This window comes from Zingiber officinale, chromosome 1B, assembly GCF_018446385.1.
Source record: "Zingiber officinale cultivar Zhangliang chromosome 1B, Zo_v1.1, whole genome shotgun sequence".
Lineage (NCBI taxonomy): Eukaryota > Viridiplantae > Streptophyta > Magnoliopsida > Zingiberales > Zingiberaceae > Zingiber > Zingiber officinale.
The window spans coordinates 108,349,974-108,358,402 of NC_055986.1; the positions used below are offsets into that span (position 1 = coordinate 108,349,974).

An 8,429-nucleotide genomic window follows, 5' to 3' on the forward strand; every position below is an offset into this window, starting at 1 on the left:
TCCTAGCGATCATACTCTCCCTCCTGATGCTCCTCAAGCTAGGACACCTTACCCTTCAACTAGTCCTTCCGGGCTCGAGCATCCTTAACTAGGATAAGGACGACCTCCAACTCGCATTCACAGGCTTCCGTCAAGGCCTTGGCCAACTCGGCCTCTTCTTGAGTGGCTCCCAATTCTACATTCAAGAGCTTGAGCTCCTTCTGGCTGGCCTCCAAATTAGCTTGGATGGTCATGGCCTTAGCCGTTGTGTCCACCAATTCTATTTGATATGCAGCTGCAGTGTTTATCAATGTGTCAAGTAATTCTTTCTACCATCACCTCGCCATTTCCCTCTTCAGTCGGGTAATCATTGTAAAATACGATGCCCAAATAAAAAGTAAATAATAAGGTTATTAGAGGAATAATCTTATTGGATTTTGCAGGAATTTTCTGGAAATTTTTTGGAGTTCGTTTGACGTATTTTAAGAGGATCAATTATAGATTTGGGAAGAGCCTGTTTGGAATACTCAAAAGTGAGAATTGATTGAGGAGTGTACTTAGGATTTGATTAAGCAAACTAAGTATATAAAACCTATTATTATTATCGTGCCCTAACCTCATTCTTCTCCTTCATTCCCGACCCCTCTCATCTCCCTCACGCGCCGCCTTCTCCCGATCCTCCTCCTCGTGTTGTCGTCAGCCACCACAGCCTGATGCCGGACGTCGCAGCCTACCGCCAGATCGTAGATTCTTCTTTTCACCGTTCCTCTCCCGATTCGCCCTCATCGCGACACATGATTGCCGACGCCGACCCCCTTAGCTCCGATCCAGTTGTCGTCTGTCCAGCCCTAGCCACGGACACCAGGAACTCATTGGAAATCGAGCGTGTGAGCCGGTGATAGTAGGGTTCTTGAGTCTTTTGCCTTTCTTGCGATTTCTCTGATTCCTGCTTCTTTATTTTGATTGGTCACCGTTTCTTCCGATCGATCGAGGCTGAAGCAGCTTGGCCTTGTCGTCGCTTCTTCCCTTTCATCGCCGGCATAGATCTATGTCATTGTTGTCCTGAGGGTTGAGTCGTCGTTCTTGTAAGGTTTGATATGTGATCTGAGTCCTAGACTCAACCTGCTGCCACTGGATCTCTGCACATCGCAGCCCCGATCACTAGATTCTGGTTCCTCTTCATCGTTGGTACAGATTTGGTTATCGATCCTTTGGGTGGGACATATTTCATACACAGAATTAGATTGAGGTATGGGTTGTATCAGATGTGTAGCAATTAAATTTTCATTTTGTATTGGAATATAGAGATTTGATGTTTGGTTGGTTTTGTAGCTCCGGCTAGCACTGTTCACCGGTGATCCACAGTGTCGGCCATCTTGTTACAGCTGTGAGCCTCTTCAATCACGAGCTACCTGCAACTCACTTGAGATTGGGTAAGTGTTAGTTATAGGTTGTTGAAGTCAAGCTTGACTTGGATCACAAGGTTAATTAATAGGATTCATTGTTTGGATTGTTAGATTCGCAAGGGAAGGAGTTAGCGAACAGTAGTGGATCGTTGCTATTGATTGTGAGCCACTTTCAGTGACATCTTGTTGCCAAATTTAGAGTAAGGTATGTTGAGATTTGATTTTAGTTCTGCATGGGATTTGATTAGTGATGATTGATGGGAATTAAAGAGTTTATCGGTGGATTAAGGAGGGACCTATCATCTAAATGAATTTAGATTATTAGGTGGAATTAAACATGGTTACCTGATCGAATTAGGATTGGATTTTGGGTTTAGCTAGTTGTTGCACATGTAATTAGCTAAACTGTATAGCATGTGATTTGCAGGACTTTGATCCGAGATGAGCGTCTCGATGTGAGATCGTTTGACACGATCGACATATATAGGCGGGTACTTCTTGCTTTATCTCTTAGTACTTTGTTCTTAGTGCATGAGCTATACCTTCGATAGTTCCTGTATTTGATCTAAGAATCAAATTCTCAAACTTGTTTTACATCTTTCAGATACTCATAGTGAGATTGTCACTGGTACAGGGGAGATGCTGCCGGATTTTCCTCTGGCAGGGACTCCTTTTGGGCGTGACAATTTATTGGTATAAGAGCTACAGGTTTACGATGCCTATTTTCTTGTGTTTTAGATTTCGTATTTTGATTTTCTCGATGTGACTTTTCGGATTTTGGGACCAGGCAGCAGCAGGACATCTCCAAGCTATAGGAGGTATGTTTGTTATTGTTATTATGCACTTCTTTTAGTACTTATATAGTTGTCTATGATAGTTAGTTATGACATGTGTTAGTACTCTTTTAGTACCTATCTAATTGGATGTAGCATATATTGCATGTGATGGGTCAACCACTGATCACGGGCGACCATACTGGAAATTAAGGATAACAGTCTTAGGGGATTCGCCATACTACCAGTAATAATCATGTTGACTCAGTTTGTAGATGATTAATTTATGTTCTCTTTGGTTCTTTCTGTAAAGGACTGATTTACCCTTATTAACTTGAGTAGTTGTGGACTGATTTACTTTAGTTGCTTTTATCGATGATTGATGTACTCTTATTGGATCAGTTGTTGATGACCGATCTATTTTGTTGGTCCGATCAGTAGAGAACCAATTTACCTTTGTTGACTTGAGCAGTAGAGGACTGATCTATTCTTGTTGGTGTAATTAGTAGAGTATTGGGTTACTCTTATTATTTCGGTCAGTAGAAGACCGACTTACTCTATTTTTATAGAGATTTTGAATTTTTAGGTTACTCGTGCTTGGTTAGAGATGAATTGTACCAATGTAAAGAAGACTGAATTAGTCGTATACCATTGTCGGCTTGGTCAGTCTGTAGAGGATTGACGTATCCTATTCCATGTGGACTTTGACCCTGGATCATCTGAACTTGGTAGGATGACTTAGAAGGTACATTCGGATAGGATACCCCCACTAATATGGAAAGGTGTAAAGCTACTTGCTTAACACTTAGGAGATACAACCATTTCATAGGCGTATAAATTGGTGACTACATTTGGATATATATTTTGTACTGGCGTAAGAAAAGTTAAAGTTAGCTGCTTATCTTTATATGACAAGGCATCACGTGAAGGAAGAAGCAGATGATGATTTTTTTTTTTTTTGAGATCAAGACATTATTTGGGGATTTCGTTGAGGTGTTTTGAGAGAAAGTACTTTACTACTTCTTCCGGTAGCATGACAGATTATAAGGTGATGATCAGTCGATTCGCCTAACACTGATCCATGAGGGATCCTAACTCATGGACAGATCATGGATATCCTTGATGGTATTGTTGGAATATATACTATAAGCCTAGCTTTTGTATGGACATCTGCTTTGAAATATTTTGAAATGAGAATCACTTTGGTCAAATATCTGCATTTTATATATCGATGCAGTTATCCATTTAATTTATATTGTAGATAACATGGTGTGTGGTGCCACATAGAAGATCATGTTATCAGTTCCTTATAAATTATAAATAGTAGCTCACAACCAAGATGGATAGAGACAAACCATTGGAACGGTTGTAGTGTAATTTGATGTTAGTTTGTCTTGACTATAAAATTACACTAGTACACTATGTGTGCATTGAGCAGGACCGTTTGAGGTTGTTCGATTTGTACTGACTACGTAAAAGAACATAATCTTTGTTATTATCGATGTATGTTCTCTTAATCCCTATATAATAACAAGCACGTATACTTAGTATTTATTTCTTTAATTTATCAATGGGTGAGATTTATTCGTTAAATCAATAGGCCAGATGAGTTGGAAAATAATACTGTTTATATGGTGTGTTGTTGATTATAAAATGAAATTGTGTCCTAATTATTTAGGTTAATGATGTCTCCTTGAGGAGCTCATAAGGATTATCATGTAAACTCTGCAGGTGGACTTAGTCCGACATAATAATAAAGTTGAGTGGTACTACTCTTGGACTCAGATGTTAATTAATTGAGTTGTCAGTAACTCATTTAATTAATGGACATATGATATCTTAAACACGGGGAGATTAACACACTCATAATAAGAAGGAGCCTATATTGTAATATGAGATTAGTGCAGTAGTTCAATAATAACCTTTTAGTAGTATGGGTTATTATTGATGGACCTGGGTTGTGTGTTCGGGCCGAACACAGGAAGCCCAAGCCCATCAGGAGGTATAAACCAATTCGTCCTCTAGGTCCCTGTTGTAGCATCTATATAAAGCCTCGTATCCACCCATCCGGTTTGGTTTAACTTGGTTTGGTTTAACCTGGTTTGGTTTAACTTAACTTGGTTTGATTTATTTTGGTTATTGAAAGAGAGACTTTTTCTTAACAGAATTGTTAAAGAAAAGGGAGATTTTTTCTTAACAGATTTCTGTTATTTTTTTTTTCTTTGTAACCGACGGCAAGCCTATAAAAAGGAGTATGTGGTGGCCCCTAAAACCTAACTTTCTAATTCCACAATTCTCTTCTCTCCTCCTAGGGCCGGCGGCACACATCCTTCTCCTTGTGGCCGGCGCCCCTCACCTCCCCTCTTCCTCCTTGGTGGTTGGCGCCACCTTCACTTCCACCTAGGGTCGGCGCCATTCTTCCCAAGCTAGGGTCGGTGCCCCTCCCCTCATCCTTGAGGGCCGGTGCCCCTCCTTGCTAGGGCCGACGCCCCTCCTTGCTAAATCACTTAGTGGCCAGTGGCTTGGAGAAGAGTAAGAAGTTGAAGAAGAGGAAGAAGAAGAGAAGGAAGAAGATTAGAAGGTGCCCCATCCTAGAGCCTCCTTTTGTAGCTGGCGGTTTGGAAACCAAGAAGAGAAGGAGGGTGGTTTTGTCTTGGTAGATCGTCACCCACACGACGTCCAAGAAGAGGAGAGGAATACGGCAGAAGATCAAGAGGTCTTTAGCTACGAAGAAAGGTACAACTAGTTCTTTAATTCCGTTGCGTAATTGGTTTTGTTTTCTTTGTATCGATCTTGAATACCAACACAAGAGGCCAGCAATCTTGTACTTCGATCAAGGTGTGCTTTGATCCATCAAGAACTTGCTTGATTGATCAAACACATGTCTGATCGAACATACGGGTTGCTAGAAAAAGTTCTGTACTTGTACAATTTTTTTTGTACAGGAAAATTGAAATAGAACAGAATTCCAGCGCCCTTCAAGTGGTATCAGAGCATGGTTTCTGGTTCTGTGTGATTGATTTTTGATTAAATTATGGACTGCTCATACATAAGTTTAGGTCGAATAATAGTAGGATGTGCTAGATAGATTAACTCTGTGGTTGCAGGCATCATAGATCCAACTATTATGACTTTTTGTGTGCTTGTGTATGATTTGAACCCTCGGGCATGTCGAGGTTGTTGTGTGTGCATGATTGTAATAATTAAATACGACCGGTTACCGTATTATTATTATTGTTGTTTTACATTCTTTTCAATCTAGATTACATGTAAATTCCTTTGTGGAATATAGGATCGATAAATGTAAAATTTTATTTTTTTTTGTAGCCTGTATCCTTGCTATGCGTGGTGCTATTTTGAGGACCAGAGGTGCGATGGAGAAGGAAGCGAGATAGATGCGACGCTTGATCCATCGGCGGTACATTGGAGGACAGCGATCCATTGGCGGCATATTGGAGGACAGCGTTGGATGAGGCCATAATAGTTGAAAATTTTATTTTCATATTTATTGTCTTTATATGCTATTTTATGTGCTGTGATGTGTGGGCATGATTAAAATTTCTCAATTTAAATAACTAAGTAGGAGAGATATTATTTTAATAAATCTCACGGTCTCCATTACTGGTTTGTAAGTAATGCATTTAAACTTGCGCGTTGGCTTTAAGTGTCTTCCTCCATATCGGATGAGTTTGTTTGTAGATCACTAGATCAAACTACCTCTATGGATGATTATAGGAAATTATTTAGGTATGTGTGATCTTCTCCATCTTAAGGGGCACAATCCTAATTAATGAATTTAGTATCAAGTAATAGTATACACTTAGACGTATTTAATAGTATCCTCCCCATCGGAGTCATTGTTATTATTTGTGTGACCAAAGATGAACCAACTATTAATTTTATTTGTTATAAAATTAGGTTGACAAGATAATAAAATTAATGGATAAAACTTCCTCTTACAAATGTTTGAATTAGTATACGTCCACACTATCGTGACATACGAAATTCGCCGTGTTTTGAGGTGTTTGTGAATTTAAATTATATTGTTTGAGGAATCAATATTATTTTAAAATTTAAAGTTTTGATCAAATATTTTATTTTGTGATTCTTAGAATTTCAAAATGGGTTCCTCTTGCTGTTATTTTAAAAGAAAACAAACTTACTGGTCTAAATTATATTGATTGGAAACAGAACTTGGGCATTGTCTTAACTACTGAAGAATACAAGTTCGTACTTTTTGATGTCCGTCCTAGCGTGCCTAATAAGGATCCTAGTGAAGAGGAGATAGAGAGACATAGGAAATAGGTCAAGGCAGATGAGATGGCGTGGTGTTACATTTTGGCTTATATGTCAAATGTGTTGCTACATCAACATCAGGCCTTACCCACTGCCTATGACATGATGCTCAATCTCAAAGAACTCTTCAGACACTAGAATCGGGCTGCCAGGCAGGAGGCCATGAGAAACTTAATGATGACCACCATGATTGAGGGGACATCCGTGAGGGATCATATCCTCAAGATAATGGCTTATTTGAATGATATGGAAGTCCTTAGAGATGAAATCGATGGGGAAACCAAGGTCGATATCATTCTCCAAACGCCGCCCAAGAGTTTTGAATAGTTCCACCTGGACTACAACATAAACAAAAGAGTTTATTCGTAGGCGGAACTTCTGACAGAACTCCAAGCGGCAGAAGGGCTATTTCGTCAAAGTTCTCAAGTTCACATTGCTGAAAACATTTATTCCTCTAAGCCGAAAGGTGGAAAGAAGAAGAAGAAACAAGTTGGTTCGGCAAAGAAAGTGATTCGACCTCAAGGGACTAGGCCGCAGGCAGGTGTGAAGAAGCCAAAAGGAAAGTGCTTCACATGCAAGCAGTTTGGACATTGGAAGGTGGACTGTCCTCGTAGAAAGGAGAACAATAAAGGTCTATCTTATTCATTAGTTGTTGAAACATGTTTAGCGGTGTTATCTACCGGTACTTGGTGTGTAGATACGGGAGCCACTGATCATGTCTGCAATTCATTACAGGGGTTCCAAAAAACCCGATGACTACATGAATGGGAGATCACCGTCTACATGGGCAATGCTACGAGAGTGGCGACTATTGTAGTGGGAGATGTTTATTTATCTTTTGATAGGACTAAAACTTTGATTTTGAAAAATTATCTTTACGTACCATGTTTTAGAAAGAACTTGATTTCAGTTTCTAAATTATTTATGGATGGATATTCTGTTTCTTTTGATGAAAAAATGGTTGTCAAGAAAAATAGGTGGTTATCTATTCTGGTGTGTTGGTTGGTAATTTATATACTCTTAATCTAATAACTCCCACGATGCAACAAATGGAAATTAATAACACATCTTCTAATTCTAATAAGAGAAAGTAACCTTCGGAAATTAACCAAACATAACTTTGGCATCTAAGGTTGTGTTGTATTAACTTGAGTAGGATTCAAAGGTTAATAGCCGATGGACCTTTGGGTTCACTGGTAATGGAAAACTTTCCGACCTGCAAGTCTTGCTTGGAAGGAAAAATGACCAAGAGGCTTTTTAAGGCAAAGGGGTATAGAGCTAAAGAAGTGTTGGAATTGGTTCATTCTGATTTGTGTGGGCCTATGACTATCCATGCAAGAGGTGGTTTCGAATATTTTATCTCTTTTATAGACGACTATTCGAGATATAGGTATATTTACTTAATGCGTCGCAAGTCTAAGTACTTTGATAAGTTCAAAAAGTATAAGGTTGATGTGGAGAAACGTCATGGTAAAAGTATCAAGACACTACGATCTGATTGTGGTGGAGAGTACCTCTTAGGAGAGTTTAGGAGTTACTTATCAGAGGCCGGGATTCAATCCCAATTGTTTGCAGCTGGTACACTCCAACAGAATGGTGTGGTAGAACGAAGGAATAGAACTCTTATGGAAATGGTTAGATCAATGATGAGTTATTCAGAATTACCAAATTCGTTTTGGGTATATGCTCTGGAAACGATGGCGTACATTCTGAACTTGGTACCTTCTAAGTCAGTACCCTCTACTCCCATAGAATTGTGGAATGAGTATAAGCCTAGTTTGAAACACATTCGGATTTGGGGTAATCCAGCACTTGTGCTGAAGGGAGACGCTGATAAGTTGGAATCACGTACAGAAGTTCGCTTGTTCGTGGGATATCCTAAAGGAACGAAAGGTGGTTTGTTTTATAGTCCTAAAGATCAGAAGGTCATTGTTAGTACCAATGCCCGATTTTTAGAAGATGACTATATAATAAA

General features: G+C 39.3%; 1 long non-coding RNA gene across 2 annotated transcripts; it reads left to right on the top strand.

The window, feature by feature from the left end:
• Positions 1-605: 605 nt before the first annotated feature.
• On the top strand, positions 606-5,715 carry LOC121986045. 2 transcript variants are annotated; one of them, XR_006113332.1, is made up of 5 exons: positions 606-1,228; positions 1,312-1,412; positions 1,497-1,590; positions 1,813-2,203; positions 5,486-5,715. It is a non-coding gene; the product is annotated as an uncharacterized LOC121986045 (long non-coding RNA). The 2 variants fall into 2 exon arrangements; XR_006113342.1 differs by lacking the exon at positions 5,486-5,715 and adding an exon at positions 2,373-2,520.
• Positions 5,716-8,429: the final 2,714 nt, after the last annotated feature.